A 24,734-nucleotide genomic window follows, 5' to 3' on the forward strand; every position below is an offset into this window, starting at 1 on the left:
TAGGTTAAGGTTAAGGGTAAGGTTAAGGTTAAGAGTAAGTGTAAGTTTTAGGGTAAGGGTAAGGGTTAATGTAAGGGTCAGGGTAAGGGTTAAGGTAAGGTTTAGGGTTAGAGTTAGGTTAAGGTTAAGGTTTAGGGTAAGGGTAAGTTATATGTATAAGGATAAGTGTAAGGGTAAGTGTTAGGGTAAGTGTAAGGATAAGGATAAGTGTACAAGTCAGGGTAAGGTTTAGAGTTAGGATTAGGGTTTGGGTTAGGGTAAGGGTAAGTGTTAGGGTAATGGTTAGGGTTAATTTTAGGTGTATGGTGACGGATAAGAAAGGGTAAGTAGTAGGTTAAGGTTAAGCGTAAGGTTAAGGTTAAGAGTAAGTGTAAGTTTTAGGGTACGGTTTAGGGTTAATGTAAGGGTCAGGGTAAGTGTTTGGGTAAGATTTAGGGTTAGGGTAAGAGTAAGTATATGGGTAATGGTAAGGGTAAGTGTTAGGGTTAGGGTAAGTGTAAGGTTTAGATTTAGGCTAAGGGTAAGTGTAGCAGAAAGGGTAAGGGTTACGGTAAGTGTAAGTGTAAGGATAAGGTTAAGGTTTAGGCTTACGTTAAGGGTAAGGGTAATGCTTTGGTAAGGGTAAGAGTAAGGGTAAAGGTAAGGGTTACGGTAAGGGTAAGGGTACTGGTAGAAGTATGTGTTAGAGTACGGCTTATGGTAAGGGTACAAGTAGCTCCCCCCCCAGAGACAGGACCCAAAGGTGTACAACCAGTTCCCAACACCCCTGAGACACAGGCCCCAACCGCCCCCCCAGACACAGCGACCCAAATTCTACAAGCAGCTCCCAACCCCTGCCAGGCAGGCCCCCTACCCTATACAAGCAGTTCCCAACCCTCCTCCCCCCCCCCCCCGAGGGAGGCCCCCAAGGCCCCCACAAACACAGGCCCCTACAGTGTACAGGCAGCTCCCAGCCACCCCCAGATGCTGGCCCCAAAGTTGTACAAACAGCTCCCAGCCACCCTGCAGAAACAGATTCCTACATTGTACAAGCAGTTCCCAGCCCGCTAGACACAGGCCCTGACCCCCCACACATGCAGGCCCCAAAGGTGTACAAGCAGCTCCCACCCCTCCCCCAGACGCAGGTCCCAAGCCCCCCCCCAAACACAGGCCCCTACAACCAGCACCCAACCCCCTACCCCCGATGCCAGGCCCAAAGGTGTAGAAGCAGCTCCAAACCTCCTCCCTCAACCCAGGCTCCAACAGTGTACAAGCACCGCCCAACCAACCCTCCCCTTCCCCCCCCCCCCCCCCCCCCGCCCCCTGACACAGGCTCCAAAGGAATACAAAGAGCTCCCACCCCTCCCCCAGATGCAGGTCTCAACCCCCCCCCCGCCCCCAGAAGCAGGCCCCAAAGGTGTAGAGTCAGCTCCCAACCCCCTCAATGCCGGCCCCAAGGGTCTACAAGCAGCTCCCCCCTTGCCCCCAGATACCGGCCCCCAGACACAGACCCCAAAAGCCTAATCACAGGCCCTGAACTCTAGAGGCAGGCTCCAAAACCCAGGACAAAGCCCCAGTGGTTCGAGACAGGGCCCAAATCCCAGACACAGGCCCCAAACGCTAAACATATGCCAAAAAAAGTATTAGTGCTGGTGCCAAATGTTACAGACAGGCCCAAAAGCCCGAGATGCTCAAGGCTGAGACGTAACTTGGCTTTCTGAATTACTGGAAAGCAGCTTTCATTCTCAGATAATTGTGTGAAGGCTGATTAAGGAGCTATTGGGGAGGCAAGGACAATCCCCAGACAAGGACTGTATATCTCGAAACAAGACACTGGAACTCATGATAAGGAAGCGGCAGGCGGACAGAGAAACGAATGTAAGGACTATAACTCTCGAAACTGGACATTGGAATTCATTATAAAGATACAACAAACGGGAGAATTGGCAACAACCAGCTCTTGCAATTAAGAAACATGCCAATTCAGCAGATTCCTGACCAAAGGTGAAAAGTACACTGTGAGGAAGACTCGGGGTCTTCCTCCCAAAGACCCCTGCCCACGTCCCAAAGACCCCTGCCCACAATTCTTGGAAGGCTCTGCGCAGGCGCAAGGTGCCAAAAGGCTAATTAGCATGAGAAGCGAGGGAAGGCGGGGATAGGTAATGCATATGTATAGGTGCTTGTAGAATATTGATAGATTGATTGTATAAATTCAAGACTGCTTTCTGCTTTGGGTATGCACGATAGGTGGAGAGATCCCCCGTGCATCCAGCGCTGCAATAAAGAATATACCACTTAAAGGAATTTCGGCTTCGATCTTTGAATCAATTTGGCGACCCAGATGGGACAACCTCTCTGCCGGACCGCAGGACCCGCTGGGAACAGGACTCCCTAGGGTACCCCCGGGATTTCCCGGAGGGACTCCTCGACTCACCGGATCACTGCGGAGGCAGACAAGGACCCCATCATTGTAAGTGAGTATATTCTCTATTCTGGTTTGGTTTTCTGGTAGACCGGTCATCTGGAACTGTCTGTAAGTCAGAAGGTGATCTTCTGCGAGGCAGTGTTTGGTATATACTTTGTGGTTAGCACCATAAGTACATGTTTGGGGACCTTAAGGAAGGAGCTCGCTTTAAGGTCCATCTGGAATTGTGTTGTCTATTTCGGTTTTCTGACTCATGGAGTATGGTATTTAACTCTGGTTATTGTTACTGCGATTTTGGCTATTTTCCTGGTGGTAATAGTAGGTTCGTGGCATTGTTATAAGAAAGATATCGTTACGGTGTTACACAGTTCGGTTTTCTGACTTATCGCATGTGGAATTTGACTCTGACTATTGTTACTGTGATTTTGGCAATATTGCTGGTAATAGTAGTTTTGTGGCATCGCTACTGAAAGATATTGCGTGCCCGTATTTTTGTGAGTGATACGTTTTGTGATACGCTTTTGTAAGTAACATGTGTATTCTGAAAGTGTAAACTGGAAACTGGGGGGGCAAACAAGCAGTGAAATTTTAAAGAAAAGTGTGTTAGGATGTGTTTTAAGTCACTGGAAGGATATTGGAGGATCTGCCGGTGGAAGTGTGAACAGGAAAACATTGATAAAATATCGTAATCAGTGGTGGCCGCTTTATAAGCTGGAATGTGGAGAAAAGTGGCCCCTAAATGGAACTTTAAACTATAATATTTTGCTACAGTTAATGTTGTTTTTTGAGAAGCAGAACAGGATGAAATGTTGTATACTGATGTTTCAGCATCTTGGTGGGAAAAGGTAGGGAATTAAGTTGGCCCCTGACTGAACCTTTGATGTTGGCATTAGAGAAGTACAGGCTGGAGAAAGATAAAGGAAGTGTTAAAAGGGTTGTTGAAAGTGTTAAAGGTGTTTGAAGTTGAATGAGCAGGGAAAGAGGATGTAGGAATGTTAATAGTTCTGCCTCTGCCCGAGGCAGAGATCTTAAAATCATGGGTGTTAGCCCTTTAGGGCAAAGGGACCATGATCGGTCCGAGAGAGTTGTCACAGAAACAGAAAAGAGGTACACTCTTAAAACAACCTGAGTTCATGTGCGAGCTCAGATTGCTGATGGGACCGTTCAGGGAACTGTGGACAATTGCATTCCCCTGACCGACCCCCACTAAGACCCGAATCATCCTGAAAATCATGAACGGTTAAGTAAATACTAAAACCTGGATGAATTGGGAATTGAGAATATGCTTCCAACAAGGTCTAAAAGAAAGCCCTATGGAATTTTTGGACCAACTCTGAAATGTAATGAAAATAAATAAATAAATAAATAAATAAATAAATAAATAAATAAAACAAAACGGTTTGGACCTGGCTTTGGAGGACAAATTGACTAGCCTTTTCCTAGGGTAATCAACCCCTGATTTCAACAGGAATAACGGGGACCTGGGGAATCTACCCTAGCGGATCCTCCACTGGTTATAATGAAGCTAGGGGAGGAATGGAAGTGAAATTTCTTATTGCTATGGGGCAACGTATTCAGTTCTAAATCAAGCATTAATGCTTTCACAGAATTATTATGTTAGGGTAAAAGGTGTGTCGTGGTTTAACCCGGCCGGCAGCTAAACACCACGCAGCTGTTCGCTCACCCTCCCCCTCCCTCTCTGGGACGGGGGAGAGAAATGGAAAGTGAAGCCCGTGAGTTGAGATAAAGACAGTTTAATAAGACAAAATAATAATAATAATAATAATAATAATAATAATAATAATAATAATAATAATACAATGATGATAATAGTACCACTACTAATAATGTGTACAAACAAGTGATGCACAATGCAATTGCTCACCACCCGCTGACCGATGCCCAGCCTAACCCCGAGCAGTCCGGCCCCCTCCCCCTGGCTAGCCACCCCTATGTATTGTTTAGCCTGACGTCAGATGCTATGGAATACCCCTTTGGCTAGTTTGGGTCACCTGTCCTGGGTCTGTCCCCTCCCAGCTCTTGCTGCACCCCCAGCCTGCCTGTTGGCAGGACAGAGCAAGAAGCTGAGATGTCCTTGGCTTGGTATAAGCATTGCTCTGCAACAATTGAAACATCGGGGTGTTATCAGCACTCTTCTCATCCTAAGCCAAAACATAGCATTCTCCCAGCTACTAGGAAGAAAATTAACTCTGTTCTAACTGAAACCAGGACAAGGTGTAACCGAAAAGGCTTATTTTTGTGAACCTTTGAAGTACAAGTTAGGGAAACAATGGGGCATACACAGATTTTTATCTATGCCTAGCTCCTCATGGGCACTCTTAGGTAGAGATTTATTAGGGCAAGTAGGAGCAGAAATTGTCTTTGAAAAGGGGAAAATGGAATTAAGAACAGGAGAAGAACAACTAATAAATGTGTTAAGCTTGGCACTAATACAAACTGACCCTAAAAGTGAAATACCTTTAGAGATCACAGATCAAGTATGTCCAGGAGTTTGGGCTACCGAAGTCCCTGGAAGAGCTAAAAATGTGACCTTAATGATTATTAAATTAAAGCCAGGACAGAAACCCGTTAAGGTTAAGTAATATCCTTTGAGGATAGAAGATAGGAAAGGAATTAAAGAGATAATTGATAAATTTTTACAGTATGGATTATTGATTGAATGCGAATCAGAATACAATGCACCCATATTGCCAATTAAAAAGGCAGATGAAAAAGCTATAGGCTAGTTCAGGATTTGAGGGCCATAAATAAAATCACTGAGGATATATGTTGCGAGGACATTTGTTGTCGACGGAAGGAAGACACAGACGCTCAATATGAGTGATCAGTGAACTTCGATTTATTGGATAGCTCAGTCGTCTTTTATCTAATTCAATATAATTAGCTCATACATATTGCAAAAGCTAAGCTCATGATTGGTTAGTGCATTTCTCTATTCTATCAGCTAGTTTCCCACCAAAGTAACACAGTTAGTACTTTCCCAGCATACCAACAGATATCATGTTCTTGTACCTGAAACCTCCCTGAAACCTCCCTAAAACCTCCCAGAACTTACATTCCTTCCCAGGCCGCATTCACGTATTTTCTCAGGCTTATTTACGTACTTTCTCAGGCTCATTTGAGCTGTGTTCGATACTTTGTTAACTTGCGGCCTCCTAGCTGTGCAATGTTCACATGGCCTACTTCGCTTAACCATTCCTCCACAATTCCCCCGTTTTTATTTTGGGCTACAAACACCTTCTCTGTGAGTTGTTCTAGTTTCCTAGATAAGCAGCTAAAGACTACCCGTGCAGCAATTATAATCAATACAATTATAAGCAAAAGGCGAAGTCCCTCTTTGATTAAGTTAAAAACCCATCCCCTTACATTTCCAAAGACAGATTTAAGCCAATCATCAAACCAATTATTCTGTATCGTAATTTTTTGTGTATGATCCATTAACCATTTCAATTGATTGTGAATTGATTGCCCATGATCAGAGAGATTAAAGCAACACATTCCTTCTACATCTTCACACCCATGTCCTTGAGCTAATAACAAGAAATCAATAGCGGCCCTATTTTGTAACACAGCATGTCTTATGCTCTCCATATCTTGCGACATTTCAGAAAGAACTTGTGTTGTTACATTTGATTGTTTAACAGCCCAACAAGCAAGCTTATTAATGTTAGTCAAAGCATGTGCAGTTCCCACACCAGGCACTAAAGAAGCAAAGAATCTTTCTGCTGGACCCCACAGTTCTACACCATCATTACAGTCAGAACCCAAAGTATTTAGATCTCGTTTAATTCTTCTGCTCCCTGTCGAGTTCTTCCACGAGTGCAAATCTGGAACGAAAAGTGTGCGTCATCCTAGGTAACACGGACCCCCAAAAGCACTAGCTGGTATCCCTTGCCATGCACGGTCCCCACAGATTAAAAACATACCAGGTGGCAAAGCTTTGGCCTGACTTTGAAACCAGATTGAATTGGTATCACCTATTCCATACGCCCCAAATGGTACACTAATATTCCCGGTGTTGTTCCATCCACAGTAATGTCCATTGGCCTCAAATCCAAGGGTCCTCGATGTTATGTTGGTCCAGTGCGTTTTATTTTGTTTCCCTTCATGGAGTACAAAGCATGTTTGTGTCCAGTTACTACTGCTATTCCCTACTACCACAGACCCCAGGAGATCCAGTTCTTGAGGGTCCCATGGCAATGAGTTATTAAGAGCTTGCAGGGCAGCAACTACTCCATCCGAGACATTAGCAGAAAGGGATCTACTAAGTAAAGTAACACTGGCAGAGTATGGTGCTAACATTTCACTCAGTTCCTTTGGATCCCCTATTGGAACCCCAAACAAGCATGTTCTAAAAGGATCAGATGCAGAAGCAAGAAACAGACAAAATGAACTCTGTCTGGTTTCATTAGCCCAGGTGACCCACATATTCTGCTGAGGGTCAATCTTCCCTAAGATAGCATTACCATGTCCAGCCATTATTATAACTGATAGCATAATCAAAGTCCCTTGTTCTGTTACTTCAGCCATGATCGTTGTCATCCTCTTCTTTCTTCGATGGCTGGCTTTACACACCGACTAGGCACCCAGGTCGGACCTGTAGGGGAAGAGACACATACATAACCTCGTCCCACATAAATCACATCAGCAGGCCCTAACCATTGCCCTGTTTTCATATCTCTGTACAATACTCTCATAGCACATTTGTTATCATTTTCAGATTTGGTATAATGACGTGCTACAGGTGGTTCGTCATGTTCCCCAAAAACACACAAATGATTCAGAACAAATAGAGTCTTGTCTACCCTTTCTCTAACATCAATAATGTCTTTAAACCTTTCTAAATATTGTTTAACTGTTCCATTAGCCCTTTCCACAATAGCCTGACCAGTTGGTGAATGTGGAATACCAGTAATATGTTTAATGTCCCATAGTTCCATGAATCGCTTGAATGGCCCACTAACATAGGCTGGACCATTATCAGTCTTTATAGTCTGTGGTACTCCCATTACTGCAAAACAACTGGCAAGATGACGTCGTACATCCCGAACTTTTTCTCCAGGCTGCGGTGTAGCCCAGATCATGTGACTATAAGTGTCTATTGTTACATGCAGATATTTCAATCGTCCAAATGCTGGAACATGAGTAACATCCATTTGCCACACTTCATTGGCTTTAAGCCCTCTGGGGTTTGTCCCGACTCCGAGTCCCACCCCTGAATTATAATTACTACATATTGGACAAGCTTTTACTATCGCTTGTGCATCAGCTCTAGACAGTTTGTAAGCCCGCGCAAGTCCCTTAGCATTCTGGTGAAAAATAGCATGAGCCTCCCTAGCTCTACAGAAGGGAGATAATGGCGCTTCAGTGGCTGGAGCGGCAACTAATTTATCCGCCCGAGCATTGCCTTCTCCCAGTCCCTCCACCCATTGGTGACTTCGTATATGTATCACCGCATAGGATTTGCTTCTCTGCGCTATAGCAAGCTGTAAGCTAGTTAATAATTCTGCAAGGCGTTCATTTTTTACATCTCTTAAAGCAGAGTCCTCTATACGATTAGCTATACCTACTACATACAGAGAATCAGATACTACATTTAAAGGGGCATCTTTCCATTTTATAAATGCCCATACAACCGCATAGAGCTCTAATGTCTGTAATGAATCGTTGTCCTGGCCCTTTAAAATTTGGTGTTGCCAGCCTTGTTCGTCTTTCCATGTTATTGCAGCAGACTTGGAGCGCTTTCCAGCGTCCGTGAAAACAGTTACTGCATCTGCTAACGGAGAATCCGACCGCTTGGGCTGGGTTATCCATGCTTGGTTTTCCATCCATGACAATATAGTTGATTGTAATGTCTTTGCCACTATTGTGGCGCCATCCTGTAATAATGCAGCTTGTAGTTTTTCGGAATTCTGTATGTACCATTCCAAGTCACCTGGCTTTATTGGTACCCAGATTGTACTTGGTGGAACTCCGTCTATTTGTAGTATCCGATTTCTTCCTTTCTTTATTAATTCTGACAGCGTGTCAATTTTTTCTTGAATTGTTCTTCGGGGTTGCAATGGGGGAGCTATCCACTCCAATACCACAGTTTCCATTTCCTTTTCCCCCGTTTTTATTTTTTGCTGTGTGATAGCACCCATCAAGTGTTGTGGACCACACAAAACAGTAAAATCCAGTGGCCTGTCAGGTATGCGTCGATGTGTGACACGCGTTGTGATCAGTGATGCAATTTGTTGTAATATTTCCGATTGTTGTTCTGATAATGTCACCTTTGCGGCAGGATCAGTTCCTTTTAATAAAGGTCGAAGGGAATTCAACAGTTCATTTGGAATTCCGACCACTGGCCTAATCCACTGTAAATCTCCCAGCAGTTTTTGAGCATCATTGAGAGTTGTGATGTTCGATTGGATAGTAAGTTTCTGAGGCGGAATAGTAGAATCTGTGATTTTCCACCCTAAGTACTTCCAAGGGCTTGTCTCCTGAATTTTTTCTGGTGCAATTACCAGTCCCATTTGTTTAAGAGCAACTGCCAGCGCATTTTTCTGTTGTAAGGAAAATATCTCCTCCTGAGCTAGCAAAATATCGTCCATGTAATGGTAAATAATCGTTTTTGGCCATGTGCGGCGAATTGGTTGAAGTGCTGCATCAACATAGAGCTGACATAAGGTAGGTGAATTACGCATGCCCTGAGGTAACACAGTCCATTCAAATCTCTGATATGGTCCTTCACGATTTATAGCAGGAAGTGTAAAAGCAAACCTCTGTCTATCATTGTCATGTAATGCAATTGTAAAAAAGCAGTCTTTGAGATCCACAATTAGTAATTTCCACCCTTCTGGTATCATAGCAGGATTAGGTAATCCAGGTTGCAGTGCTCCCATAGCACACATCTGGTTATTAACTGCTCGTAAGTCATGTAGCAAACGGTATTTCCCTGATTTTTTGGGAATCACAAAAATCGGAGTATTCCAAGGGCTTGTTGACAGTCTCAAATGCCCTTGTTGATACTGTTCCTGTACTAATTTATGAGCATGTAAAAGACTTTCCCGTTTCAGTGGCCACTGCTCAACCCATACAGGTTCATCAGTTTTCCATTTAAGTGGGATCGGGAAAGTCCAAGCAATGGCCACACCTAAAAATTTTGATGATCTGTCGTGAGAACTGCTCCCATTTGGGCAAGGATATCTCGCCCCACCAGCGCTTGTACTCCTTCAGGTAGTGATAAGATGGAGACACTGCATTGTACCACCTTATCACCTATTGTCCATTGTAGCACTGGTGACCGACGAGCAAGAGTCACACCTCCTACTCCCGAAACTGTAGCATTAGACTCAAATGTAGGCCAATGTGAGGGCCAATCCTTTGTGCTGATTATAGATACATCAGCACCAGTGTCCAACAATGCCTCAATCTGTATTTTCTCATCCTTTAAACACACAGTGACATTTTGTCGTGGTCTGTGTCGCATACCAAGTGTCAATAAAGCCACTTTTCCCGTGGAGCCAAATGCTCCCAGTCCTCGATCCTTTGCAGATTCCGATGCTAATGATTCAGCAAGATGAGGCAAAGGAATTAACTGTGCCATTTTTGTGCCTTTCGGCACATGAATTGGAGGAAACATTGCAGAAACCATAATTTGTATTTCCCCAAAGTAATCCTTGTCAATAAGTCCAGTTAATATTTGTAATCCATTCATGGTGGCAGACGATCTCCCTATTAACAAAGCTCCCACAGGTTCCTTATTAACAACAACTGGTCCAATAAGTCTTGTTTTTACCCTGGTGGGTCTCGAATCCAATAAAGTCACATCGACTGCGGTTGCCAAATCCAGGCCGAGGCTCCCTCTGGTGGCTGGTCGGAGAAAAAAGGATTCGTCGCAGTTGGTGCTGGTGCTGTTGCCGTCGCTGCCGTTGTCGTAAAAGCCACTTTTTGTGTCGTCGCGGGGCGGCTCCTCCCGCTGCTCCGGCCGTTTCCCGACGCATTTCGGCGGCATGCTGAAGTGCTGTGAGTATTTGTTTGACAATTTTGGCACCACACAGATTCTATTTTGCAATTCCGTCTAATGTGTCCCGCAACACCACATCGAAAACAACGATATTGCGGTGTCGATACTCGGCTAATAGGACGTCCACTGGGGGTTTGCAAAGGAGCAAGGGCTGCAAACACTTTTGACTGTTCTTTCATGTTATCACCTAATTGTTTTACTGCTTCTACTAACATAGTCTGTGGACCTACAGGTACCTGAGACATTCTTTCCAATCCTTCCTCTATTGTCCAAGTACTCGGTAACGTAGCTAATATACTACGAGTTGAAGGGTTACAATTTTGGAGTGCACATTGCTTTAATATAGTGTCTTTAAGATAATCAGGAACTCCCGCTGCTTGTATCGCATTTGCTACCCGATCGATAAACAACCCGAATGGTTCCTCTCTGCCCTGTTTAATTCCCATGTAGGACGGCATTCCCCCCGGCTCTCTAATTTGTTCTAATGCTCTTCTGGCTAGATTCATTGATACCTTAGCTTTGTCTGGTCCCAAGAGTGCCTGCGCCTCTGTTCTAAAATATGGTCCCACACCCAGTAATTCGTCTAATGTAACACCATACAAGGGATCCCCAGGCGCGCGTATTATCGCTACCTCTTCTTGACAGATACCGTGCCAATATGCATTAAACAAAAGTTGTTGATGCTGTGTCAAGATTAGTTTCATTATGCTACGAATATCTCCTGGGAGCAGAATATTTGTCCCCCAAATATAGTCTAACATTTGACGAGTAGGTTCTCCCTTTAATCCAGACTCATTTACTGTAGATCGTAATTGTGTTAATAATTTCCAATCTAAATTAGTCAACTGAACCTGTACATTTCCCTGTGCATCTGGAGGTGAATACACCACCGGATAGGCTGTTGTTATTTGTGCTGCTATTTCAAGATTCCCTTCCTTCATTGCTTCATGCGCTATTTTTTTCCATGTCTCCTCCCTGTCCTGTACATTGATTCTAAATGGACTTGTTGAATATGAATTTGTACCTGACTCCTCACCCACCCTTTCTCTGTTCTCTGATTGTACGGGCGAGGGTGCAGGCGGGGCTGTCGGTGGCTGTGACTGTGAGGGTTCTTCTTCCCCTGATATGGGTACCGAAGTCCCTTTTGGAATTGTAATTGTTCTATATGATGGTGGAGAGGGGTAAGCTTGTTCCTCAGCTCTTTGCTGAGTAGAGGAAGAAGCAGAAGCCCCCCCCTTCTGACTGGATGATCCTAATCGTTCTGTTGCAGCAGCAGCTATTTTTTGTTCAGCTTGATGTGTTGCTAATGCATTAGTTACCGCCCTCCATGGCTTCATCAATTTCTTTGCTATTTTATTATCACTAATTACTTCATCAAATAATTTATCCCCAAACTTCCTCCACTCTGCTTGTTCAAACACAGTATCAGGATCTAAAAAACAACCCTTAACTACCCCATAAGCTAATAACTTTGGTAATTCCTTTTTACAACATATATCCTGTGTGCCCCGCTTTTCTAAAAAGCATTTGAGCAAATCATACGCCGCTTGTCTCTCCATACCTTTATATACGTCGGTACCGTTGCAGCCTTTGCAAAGACCTCGGCGACGCTTTCCGGCGGGACCCTCTATAGGCTCATCCCGGGTGCGAGGACTCCCTTTCCGAGCTGCGGGTGCGGGTGTGGGTATTCCAGGTTTCTTTTCCATTCACCTTTCAGGCCTCGGGTACGGGGATTCAGCAATTTGTAATCCTTTTCACCTCCTGAGCTGCGTTGCAGGACCGGTCCTTGTATTCCGTCCAACCGTGGCTCGCAGGTACAATTCCAGCGCAGGTTCAACTCCAGCGAAGTCCCTGTTCCTGTATTGCAGGTCCCTGTTCGGGCGCCATTTGTTGCGAGGACATTTGTTGTCGACGGAAGGAAGACACAGACGCTCAATATGAGTGATCAGTGAACTTCGATTTATTGGATAGCTCAGTCGTCTTTTATCTAATTCAATATAATTAGCTCATACATATTGCAAAAGCTAAGCTCATGATTGGTTAGTGCATTTCTCTATTCTATCAGCTAGTTTCCCACCAAAGTAACACAGTTAGTACTTTCCCAGCATACCAACAGATATCATGTTCTTGTACCTGAAACCTCCCTGAAACCTCCCTAAAACCTCCCAGAACTTACATTCCTTCCCAGGCCGCATTCACGTATTTTCTCAGGCTTATTTACGTACTTTCTCAGGCTCATTTGAGCTGTGTTCGATACTTTGTTAACTTGCGGCCTCCTAGCTGTGCAATGTTCACATGGCCTACTTCGCTTAACCATTCCTCCACAGATATACATCCAGTAGTGGCAAACCCTTATACTTTGCTGACTAAATTAAAGAATAGTCAAGTCTGGTTTACCGTACTGGATTTAAAAGATGCCTTCTTCTGCCTAGGCTTAGCCACAGAAAGCAAAAACCTATTCGCCTTTGAATGGGAAAATCCCGATTCAGGCAGAAAGACGCAGCTTACGTGGACATTACTACCTCAAAGATTCAAGAATAGCCCCACTATTTTTGGAAACCAATTAGCAAGGGAACTTGAAACATGGATACCTCCGGACACTGAAGGTGCTTTGTTACAATATGTAGATGATCTCTTAATAGCTACCGAGACTAAAGGGAGTTGGATTCAATGGACTATAAGTCGTCTTAATTTTCTGGGTTTAAATGGATATCAAGTCTCTTGACAGAAAGTCCAGCTGGCTCAACAAAGTGTGACCTATCTGGGATTTGACATTTCGGAAGGACAACGAGAACTAGGAACTGAACATAAGGAAGTCATTTGCCGGACTCCAGAACCTCAAATGGTAAAGGAGCTACAAAGCTTTTTAGGAATGACAGGTTGGTGTCGCCTTTGGATTTATAATTATGGACTATTGGTAAAGCCTCTATGTGAATTGATAAAGATTAACCAGTCAAAGTTAGTCTGGACTGGAGAAGCACAAAAAGTCTTTAAACAACTTAAACAAGAATTGATGATTTTGAAATATCAAGCAATATTGGTAGAACAGGACGACGTGGAAATTGTGATAATTCATATTGTGAATCTAGCCTCTTTTCTTAGTGATGCTCCGGCACAAGCTGTGATTCACGATTGTTTAGAAACTCTAGAGACTGTGTATTCCAGCCGACCAGACCTTAAGGAGGAGCCCATGGAAGACGCGGAAGAAACTTGGTTCACGGATGGGAGCAGTTTTGTTACGCAAAGACAACGTAAAGCTGGATATGCTATAACAACTACTCAGCAGGTAATCGAGTCTAAGCCTTTACCCCCTGGAACATCAGCTCAAAAGGCGGAGATAGTTGCTCTCACGAGAGCATTGGAACTGGCAGCGGGAAAAAGGGTAAATATTTGGACAGATTCTAAATATACATTCGGCGTGGTACATGCTCATGGAGCAATTTGGAAAGAACATGGATTGCTGACCGCTCAGTGAAAACACAAAGTATGCTGAAGAAATTTTAAAATTGTTAGAGGCTGTAAAACAACCAGAAAAGGTAGCTGTCATGCATTGTCAGGGACACCAAAAGGGGAACACCGATTTTGAAACTGGAAAATCGATTGGCAGAGGCTAAGCAGGCAGCTGAAATAACTGAGGTGAAGGCATTGTCTTTGATACCAGACGGTAAAATCCAAACTATATCCAAATTATACAAAAGAAGACTTAAAATTAATTGAAGATTTGAAAGGTAAAATGAAACCAGATGGATGAGTATATTTAAAAGATAACCCCATAGTAATACCCTCTAGTTTGACATGGCCCATAGTTCTTACAGAACACAATAAAACGCACTGGGGAGCTGGCACACTGCATAAGAGCCCGAGTCAGACATTAGTGGGACGATATGATAAAACAAGTAACTCAACAATGTAGCATTTGCTTACACAATAACCCCAATACCAAGAATAGAATAAAATTTGGAATAATCGGTAAAGGAAATTATTCGGGGCAACAGTGGCAAATTGATTTTTCAGAACTCCCTAGAAAAGGGGGGTATCATTATTTACTGGTTCTGACTGACACGTTTTCAGGAAGGCCTGAAGCCTTTCCCTGTCGAACAAACAAAGCAAGAGAAGTGGTTAAAGTCTTGTTAAATGAAATAATACCATGCTTTGGGATTCTAGTAGCAATGTCTTCTGATAGAGTTTCACATTTTTGTGCACAAGTGGTAGACCAGATAAGTAAGATTCTAAAGATAGATTGGCAGCTGCATACTCCTTATAGACCACAGGCAAGTGGACAGGTAGAAAAAATGAACCATTTAATTAAACAATAAATAGCTAAAATTGGATAAGAAGCTAATTTGTCATGGCCTCAATCCCTCCCTTTAGCATTACTTGGAATTAGAGTTAAACCTAGAATAAAAGGAAATTTGAGTCCCTTCAAAATCTTATATGGAAGGCCATAGCCATTTCTATTTAGTGGAGAGGACCTAACGCAGTTAGGATCAGAATATTTATATGCTTATATAACTGAACTTCAGAAACAATTAAATAAAGTACATACATTTGTTTTAGGGACCAGGGCTAGAGGGTTGGATCAACCAATCCACCCCTTTAAGCCCGGGGATTATATATATATAAAGACTTTGTCAGGACAACCCGTGCAGGAAAAATGGAAGGAAAGTGGATGGGAGCATACCAAGTATTACTGACAACACACACCGCCATTAAGATTAAGAAGCAAGCAGCTTGGATCCACAATTCAAGGGTGAAGAAGGCCCCGGCGAGGATATGGACCACCACTCCAATTGGACCAACAAAATTACGGTTTTCCAGATCCTAATGATTGCAGGGGTGCGGTTCTCGGATTTGGGGTGGGCAACTTGGGATGAGAACTTACACCTGACCTTAATACAGACAATTTCTCAAGTAACTAATAAGACGAATTGTTGGGTATGCACCCATCTGCCACAGCATGGGAATAAGGGTGTATCGTTAATTGGGATTCCCTTGCCTGCAAACTTATCTTGGACTAATTTGTGGGAAAACACATCTTGGGGTCGAAAATATTAAGCAGTTTTGGAACTAGAAGTGAGTAGCTTCTTGCCGTTAGAATCCTATTATGTGTGTGTACAAAGGTGTAACCTGCCTAAGGGTATAGGAAAACAGCATTGTATAAATACGGATACTACTTATGTGGGAAATCAGACATCTTGTAATTGAACAATTGATATTAGTACGACTAGCGGCTGGGCAAATTCAACCAGCTGGACGGTTCCAGAAGGAAAAGGGTGGTATTGGCTATGCAATGATACAGCCCGTAAGGTCTTGCCTGAGAATTGGAAGGGAACTTGCACTCTTGGAGCGGTAGTCCCCAATATGACAGTACATGATGTAGTGCCTCGAGGTTACTTGAGAACTCATATGCGGAGAATCAGACGAAAAATTAACAATCCATTGATAGAGAGACACACCCCTTTTCATAGTTTTGTGCGATGGTTTATCCCATGGTTAGGAGTGAGTGAATTGGAAAAGGCAATAGTTAATATTTCTGCAATTATAGAGAAGTTAGAAAACAAAATTCTGGATGCTATAAAGGCTCAACAAGAAGAGATACCTAGTTTATCACAGGTAGTATTCCAAAATCGGATGGCCCTAGACTTGTTACTGGCCACTCAAGGGGGAGTCTGTACAGTAATAAACACAAGTTGTTGTATGTATGTAGATCAGAGTGGAAGGATCTCTACCGACCTGGAAGAAATATGGAAGCAGACCAGGATCCTACATGAGATCAGTAAAGATGATCTTTCATGGAGTTTTAGTGAACTATGGACTAAGTTAACCTCCTGGTTGCCCAATTTCCAATGGTTGAAACAAGTATTCATTGCTCTAATCGTATTAGTAGTGTTAGGAATATTTGTGTGCATGTTGTTTAGATGCCTGCTTTGTTGTGTTACTGTAAATAAAGAAAGTATCTGATGCAAAAGAATTTGCATGGGAAAAGAAAAGGGGGGATTGATTAAGGAGGTATTGGGGAGGCAAGGACAATCCCCAGACAAGGACTGTATATCTCGAAACAAGACACTGGAACTCATGATAAGGAAGCGGCAGGCGGACAGAGAAACGAATGTAAGGACTATAACTCTCGAAACTGGACATTGGAATTCATTATAAAGATACAACAAACGGGAGAATTGGCAACAACCAGCTCTTGCAATTAAGAAACATGCCAATTCAGCAGATTCCTGACCAAAGGTGAAAAGTACACTGTGAGGAAGACTCGGGGTCTTCCTCCCAAAGACCCCTGCCCACGTCCCAAAGACCCCTGCCCACAATTCTTGGAAGGCTCTGTGCAGGAGCAAGGTGCCAAAAGGCTAATTAGCATGAGAAGCGAGGGAAGGCGGGGATAGGTAATGCATATGTATAGGTGCTTGTAGAATATTGATAGATTGATTGTATAAACTCAAGACTGCTTTCTGCTTTGGGTATGCACGATAGGTGGAGAGATCCCCCGTGCATCCAGCGCTGCAATAAAGAATATACCACTTAAAGGAATTTCGGCTTCGATCTTTGAAGCAAGGCTAGATAGGATGGGGCTTCAGGCACCTCTTCACCTGAGGAAACACACTGCCATCAGGCACCGCTGTGCCAGACAAGCTTGTTCTGCTAGAACACCCTACTCAGATGCACTGTGGCATTCAAGTGAACTGCTTTCATGCAAATATAACGACTGATGTTACAACCCACCTTGCCTGTGGCACCTGATGAACAGAAGAGTAAGCCACCGCAGCACTTCAAAACCATCCCTGCACGTGCCGCTCCTTGTCGCTCTCTGGCCTTATCTCATATCCTTATCCACTTCTGTGGAGAGCCTGCCACGGCACCTGCAAAGCAAGACGGACACCTTTCATAGTCACCTTGTGCTACTTGGTCGTTCTGCTCCAACCCAGCTCATGACCAGCCCCTCTTCTTACACAGCTCTTCAGAGTGCAGTTTGCTCCTTTGAGCCTGTGCGAGACACCTGTGAAAGAAAAAGAAACACATAGGCCGATGCAGCATCCAAAGACACAGCACAACTAGGTAAGTTACTCTCATCTGCTCCCTTACCTCTGCCGCTTACCAGCCCCCGAGGCAGATGCTTCAATCTACCCTCTTCAAACAGCTACAACACCTCTAAAAGACAAAGAGGGGATGCTTAGAGGAACAGTGAGACCTACAACACAACTGCTACATCTGTTCCTCACTCACCTTGCCAGAGGCAGCTCTGCGTGTGACGTCCCAGGTTGTACACTGCGTTACCTAACCCTTACCGTAACCCTTACCCTAACCCTTCTCACCCTTACCATTACCCAAATCCTTACCTTTACTTTTTCCTTACCCTTACTCTTTCCTTTAACCATAACCTTACCCTTACCCTATACCTTACTCCAACCCTTCCCCTTACCTTCCCCTTCCCCTTACACTTAACCTAACCCTTACCCTTCTGCTTCCCCTAAAACATATCCTAACACTTTCCCTTACCCTTAAACTTACCCTAACCCTTTCTATTACCCTTACACTTACTCTTGCCCTAATCCTTGCTTGCACCCTTACACTTATGCTAACCCTTACCCTTACCCTTACTCAAACCCTTACTCTAACCCTTACCCTGACCTGTACCATTTCCCTTACCCTTACCCTTATTCATACCATTACCCTTACCCTTAACCTTACCCTTACCCTAACACTTACCCTCACCCTTAACCTTTCTGCTACACTTACCCTTTTCCTAAACCTAAACCTTACTCTTACCCTTACCCTTAACCTAAGCCTAAACCTCAAACCTTACCGTAAAGCTTACCCTTTCTGCTACACTTACCCTTAGCCTAAATCTAAACCTTACGTTTACCCTTAGCCTAACCCTCACCCTTACCATTACCCATACCCTTATCCTTACCCTAACCCTTACCTTTACACTGACGGTTACCATTAACCTTACACTTACCCTAACACTTATCCTGAACCTAACCCTTACCCTAAACCTTACGCCAACCCTTACATTAACCCTAACCCTTACCCTAAACCTTACACTTACTCTTAACATTAACCTTACCCTTAACCTTTAGCTAATACTTAACCTTACGTTTTTCTCACCCTAACCCTATAATTAACCATAACCATTACGCTAACACTTAACCTTACCCTATCCCTTACACTTTTCCTTATCCATACCCTTAACCTTACCCCAACCCTTACCCTTAAGCTGAACCTAACCCTAAACCTTACCCCAAACCTTTCCCTGAACCTTACATTAACACTAACCCTTAACCTAAACCTTACACTTACTCTTAACCTTAACCTTACCCTTAACCTTACCCTTAACCTTAAGCTAGTACTTAACCTTACATTTTTCTCACCCTAATCCTAAAATTAACCCTAACCATTACCCTAACACTTAACCGTTACACTTACCCTTATTCTATCCATTACCCTTACGCTTTCCCTTAACATAAACCTTACCCTTGACCTTACCCTTACCATAAGCCATACAACAACACTTAAATGTACACTTACGCTTACACTTACCCTAGCATTTACTCGTACAATTACCCTTACCCTTAACCTAAGCTGAAACTTTAAACCTTACAGTAAACCTTACCCTTTCTGCTACACTTACCCTTAGCCTAAATCTAAACCTTACACTTACCCTTACTGTAACCCTCACCCTTATCATTACCAATACCCTTACTCTTACCCTTACCCTAACCCTTACAATTACCCGTACTTTTACACATACCCTTACACTTACCCTTACTCTTAAACTTACACTAACCCTTACCCTTAACTAAATCTAACCCTTACACTAAACATCATCCTTACCCTTACCATTATCCCTTCTCTTACCCTTATCCTAAACATTTCCCAAACCCTTACCCTTACATTAAACCTAACCCTTACCATAACTCTTAACCTTATCCTTAAACTTAACCTAATACTTACCCTTATGTTTCCCTCACCCTAAACCTAAAATTAGCCTAACCATTACCCTAACACTTACCCTTACTCTAACGCTTACCCTGAACTGTACCCTTACACTTCCACTTACCCACTTAAGTGTAAGAGTTAGGATAACGTTAACCTTAAGGGTGACCCTTTAGCTTATCCTTAATGTTTATGGTTAGGTTAAGAACAAGGGTAATGGTTTGGTAAGGGTAAGGTTAAGGGTAATTTTACGAGTAATTGCTAGGGTAAGTGTAAGCGTAAGTGTACATGTAAGTGTTGTTGTATGGCTTATGGTAAGGGTAAGGTCAAGGGTAAGGTTTATGTTAAGGGTAAGCGTAAGGGTAAGGGATAGAGTAAGGGTAAGGGTAAGGTTAAGGGTAACGGTAAGGTTAAGGGTACAAATATGTGTTAGGGTATGGGTTATGGTATGGGTAAGAATTAGGGTGAGTATAAGGGTAAGGGTAAAGGGTAAGGGTACAGGTCAGGGTAAGGGTTAGGGTAAGGTTAAGTGTTAGGGTAATGGTTAGGGTTAGTTTTAGGGTTAAAGTCAGGAAAATGTATGCGTAAGTATTAGGTGAATGTTAAGGGTAAGGTTAAGGTTAAGAGTAAGTGTAAGGTTTAGGGTAAGGGTTAGGGTTAATGTAAGGGTCAGGGTAAGGGTTGGGGTAAGGTTTAGGGTAAGGGTTAGGGTACGAATAAGTGTTAGGGTAAGGGTAAGGTTAATGGTAACCGTAAGTGTAAGGGTAAGGGTTAGGGTAAGGGGAAGAGTAAGGGGAAGGGGAAGTCTAAGGGTCCGGGTCAGGGTAAAAGTTAGAGTAAGGGTTAGGGTTAGGGTTCGGTAAGGGTAAGTGTTAGGGTAATGGTTACGGTTAATTTTAGGGTTATGGTGAGGGAAACGTAAGGGTATGTATTAGTTTAAGGGTAAGGTTAAAGTTAAGATTAAGTGTAAGGTTTAGGTTAAGGGTTAGGGTTAGAGTAAGGGTTAGGGTTAGGGTTAGGGTAAGGGTTAGGGATAATGTAAGGGTCAGGGTAAAGGTTGGGGTAAGGTTTAGTTTAAGGGTAAAAGTAAGTATAATGGTAAGGGTAAGAGTGAAGGTTAGGGTAATGGTTAGATTTAGGTAAGGGTGAGGGTTAGGGTAAGGTTTAGAATTAGGCAAAGGGTAGTAGGGTGTAGCAGAAAGGGTAAGGTTTAGGATAAGGGTAAGTGTTAGGATAAGGGTAAGGTTTAGGGTTAGCTTAATAGTAAGGTTAAGGGTAATTGTACGAGTAATTGCTAGGATAAGTGCAAGCGTAAGTGTACATGTAAGTGTTGTTGTATGGCTTATGGTAAGGGTAAGGTCAAGGGTAAGGTTTATGTTAAGGGTAAGCGTAAGGGTAACGGATAGAGTAAGGGTAAGGGTAAGGTTAAGGGTAACGGTAAGGTTAAGGGTACAAATATGTGTTAGGTTATGGGTTATGGTATGGGTAAGAATTAGGGTAAGTATAAGGGTAAGGGTAAGTGTAAGGGTACAGGTCAGGGTAAGGGTTAGAGTAAGGGTTAGGGTTAGGGTTAGGGTAAGGTTAAGTGTTAGGGTAATGGTTAGGGTTAGTTTTAGGGTTAAAGTCAGGAAAACGTATGCGTAAATATTAGGTTATTGTTAAGGGTAAGGTTAAGGTTAAGAGTAAGTGTAAGGTTTAGGGTAAGGGTTAGGGTTAATGTAAGGGTCAGGGTAAGGGTTGGGGTAAGGTTTAGGGTAAGGGTTAGGTTCAGGATAAGTGTTAGGGTAAGGGTAAGGTTAATGGTAACCGTAAGTGTAAAGGTAAGGGTTACGGTAAGGGTAAGAATAAGGGTATGGGTAATGGTAAGGGTGAGGGTTAGTCTAAGGGTAAGTGTAAGGTTTAGATTTAGGCTAAGGGTAAGTGTAGCAGAAAGGGTAAGGCTTACGGTAAGGGTAAGTGTTAGGATAAGGGTAAGGTTTAGGGTTAGGTTAAGGGTATGGGATCGGGTAAGGGTAAGGGTAAGGGTAAGGGTAAGGGTTACCGTAAGGGTACGGGTACGGGTAGAAGTATGTGTTAGAGTATGGGTTATGGTAAAGGTAAGGGTTAGGGTAAGGGTAAGTGTTGGGGTAATGGTTAGGGTTAATTTTAGGGTTAGGGTGAGGGAAAAGTAAGGGTAAGTATTAGGTTAAGGTTAAGGGTAAGGTTAAGGTTAAGTGTAAGTTTTAGGGTAAGGGTTAATGTAAGGGTCAGGGTAAGGGTTCAGGTAAGGTTTAGGGTTAGGGTTAGGTTAAGGTTAAGTGTTAGGGTAAGCGTAAGTAGTATGGATAAGTATAAGTGTAAGGGATAGGGTAAGGGTAAGTGTTAGGGTAAGGGTAAGGTTAATGGTAACCGTAAGTGTAAGGGTAAGGGTTAGGGTAAGGGGAAGAGTAAGGGGAAGGGGAAGTCTAAGGGTCCGGGTCAGGGTAAAAGTTAGAGTAAGGGTTAGGGTTAGGGTTCGGTAAGGATAAGTGTTAGGGTAATGGTTACGGTTAATTTTAGGGTTATGGTGAGGGAAACGTAAGGGTATGTATTAGTTTAAGGGTAAGGTTAAAGTTAAGATTAAGTGTAAGGTTTAGGTTAAGGGTTAGGGTTAGAGTAAGGGTTAGGGTTAGGGTAAGGGTTAATATAAGGGTCAGGGTAAGGGTTGGGGTAAGGTTTAGTTTAAGGGTAAAAGTAAGTATAATGGTAAGGGTAAGAGTGAAGGTTAGGGTAATGGTTAGATTTAGGTAAGGGTGAGGGTTAGGGTAAGGTTTAGAATTAGGCAAAGGGTAAGTGTAGCAGAAAGGGTAAGGTTTAGGATAAGGGTAAGTGTTAGGATAAGGGTAAGGTTTAGGGTTAGCTTAATAGTAAGGTTAAGAGTAATTGTACGAGTAATTGCTAGGGTATGTGCAAGCGTAAGTGTACATGTAAGTGTTGTTGTATGGCTTATGATAAGGTTTAGGTTAAGGTTAAGGTTTATGTTAAGTGTAAGTGTAAGGGTAACGGAGACAGTAAAGGTAAGGGTAAGGGGAACGGTAAGGTTAAGGCTACAAGTACGTGTTAGGGTATGGGTTATGGTAAGGGTAAGGGTTAGGGTAAGGGTAAGTGTAAGGGTAGGGGTCAGGGTAAGGGTTAGAGTAAGGGTTAGAGTTACGGTTAGGGTTAGGGTAAGGGTAAGTGTTGGGGTAATGGTTAGGGTTAATTTTAGGGTTAGGGTGAGGGAAACGTAAGGGTAAGTGTTAGTGTAATGGTTAAGGGTAAGGTTAAGAGTAAGTGTAAGTTTTAGGGTAAGGGTTAGGGTTAATGTAAGGTTCAGGGTAAGGGTTGGGGTAAGGTTTAGGGTTAGGGTTAGGTTAAGGGTAAAGATTAGGGCAAGGGTAAGGGCATAGATAAGGATAAGTGTAAGTGTTAGGGTAAGGGTAATGTTAAAGGTAACAGTAAGTGTAAGGAGAAGGGTTAGGGTAAGGGTAAGGGTAAGAGTATTGGTAATGATAAGGGTGAGGGTTACAGTAGGGGTAAATGCAAGGTTTAGATTTCGGCTAAGGGTAAGTGTAGCAGAAAGGGTAAGGTTTACTGTAAGGTTTCGGCTTAGGTTAAGGGTAAGGGTAATTGTACGAGTAATTTTAGGGTTAGGGTAAGGTCAAGTGTTAGGGTAATGTTTAGGGTTAATTTTAGGGTTAGGGTGAGGGAAACGTAAGGGTAAGTATTAGGTTACAGCTAAGGTTAAGGTTAAGAGTAAGTGTAAGGTTTAGGGTAAGGGTTAGGGTTAATTTAAGGGTCAGGGTAAGGGTTGGGGTAAGGTTTAGGGTAAGGGTTAGGTTAAGGGTAAGTGTTAGGGTAAGAGTAAGGTTAATGGTAACCGTAAGTGTAAAGGTAAGGGTTACGGTAAGGGTAAGAATAAGGGTATGGGTAATGGTAAGGGTGAGGGTTAGGCTAAGGGTAAGTGTAAGGTTTAGATTTAGGCTAAGGGTAAGTGTAGCAGAAAGGGTAAGGTTTACGGTAAGGGTAAGTGTTAGGATAAGGGTAAGGTTTAGGGTTAGGTTAAGGGTAAGGGATAGGGTAAGGGATAGGGTAAGGGATAGGGATAGGGTAAGGTAAGGGTAAGGGTTAGGGTAACAGTAAGGGTAAGGGTACGGGTAGAAGTATGTGTTAGAGTAGGGGTTATGGTAAGGGTAAGGGTTAGGGTAAGAGTAAGTGTAAGGGTATGTGTAAGTGTACGGGTCACTGTAAGTGTTAGAGTAAGGGTTATGTTAGGGGTAACTGTTAGGGTAATGGTTAGGGTTAATTTTAGGGTTAGTGTGAGGAAAACGAAAAGGTAAGTATTAGGTTAAGGTTAAGAGCAAGTGTAAGGTTTAGGTTAAGGGTAAGGGTTAATGTAAGCGTCCTGGAAAGGGTTCAGGTAAGGTTTAGGGTTAGAGTTAGGTTAGGGTTAAGTGTTAGGAAAAGGGTAAGTTGTATGTATAAGAATAAGTGTGAGAGTAAGGGTATTGGTAATGATAAGGGTGAGGGTTAAGGATAAGGTATAAGGATAAGAGTATTTTAATTTTTTAATTCAATTAATTTTAAATTAAATTTTTTTAATTTAATTAATTAATATTTTAATTGTACGAGTAATTGTTAGGGTAAGTTTAAGCGTAAGTGTACATTTAAGTGTTGTTGTATGGCTTATTTTAAGGGTAAGGTTAAGTGTTAGCGTAATGGTTATGGTTAATTATAGGGTTAGGGTGAGAAAAACGTAAGGTTAAGTATTAGCTTAAGGTTAAGGGTAAGGTTAATGTTAAGAGTAAGTGTAAGGTTTAGGGTAAGGGTTAGGGTTAATGTAAGGGTCAGGGTAAGGGTTGGGGTAAGGTTTAGGGTAAGGGTTAGGTTCAGGATAAGTGTTAGGGTAAGTGTAAGGTTAATGGTAACCGTAAGTGTAAAGGTAAGGGTTAGGGTAAGGATAAGGGTATGGGTAATGGTAAGGGTGAGGGTTATGCTAAGAGTAAGTGTAAGGTTTAGATGTAGGCTAAGGGTAAGTGTAGCAGAAAGGGTAAGGTTTACGGTAAGGTTTAAGGTTTAGGGTTAGGTTAAGGGTACGGGTCAGGGTAAGGGTTAGAGTAAGGGTAAGGGTAAGGGTTAGGATAAGTTTAAGGGTGCAAGCAAGGATTAGGGCAAGAGTAAGTGTAAGGGTAATAGAAAGGGTTAGGGTAAGTTTAAGGGTAAGGGAAAGTGTTAGGATATGTTTTAGGGAAAGCAGAAGGGTAAGGGTTAGGTTAAGTGTAAGGGGAAGGGGAAGGTAAGGGGAAGGGTTGGAGTAAGGTATAGGGTAAGGGTAAGGTTATGGTTAAAGGAAAGAGTAAG

At 42.9% G+C, this 24,734-nt stretch overlaps 1 long non-coding RNA gene across 1 annotated transcript; it reads left to right on the forward strand.

The window, feature by feature from the left end:
* Positions 1-3,279: 3,279 nt before the first annotated feature.
* On the forward strand, positions 3,280-5,709 carry LOC311428728. Its single transcript, XR_014687842.1, has 2 exons — positions 3,280-3,398; positions 5,202-5,709. It is a non-coding gene; the product is annotated as an uncharacterized lncRNA (long non-coding RNA).
* Positions 5,710-24,734: the final 19,025 nt, after the last annotated feature.

The sequence above is a fragment of the Aythya ferina genome (genome assembly GCF_964211825.1).
Source record: "Aythya ferina genome assembly, contig: HAP1_SCAFFOLD_130, whole genome shotgun sequence".
Lineage (NCBI taxonomy): Eukaryota > Metazoa > Chordata > Aves > Anseriformes > Anatidae > Aythya > Aythya ferina.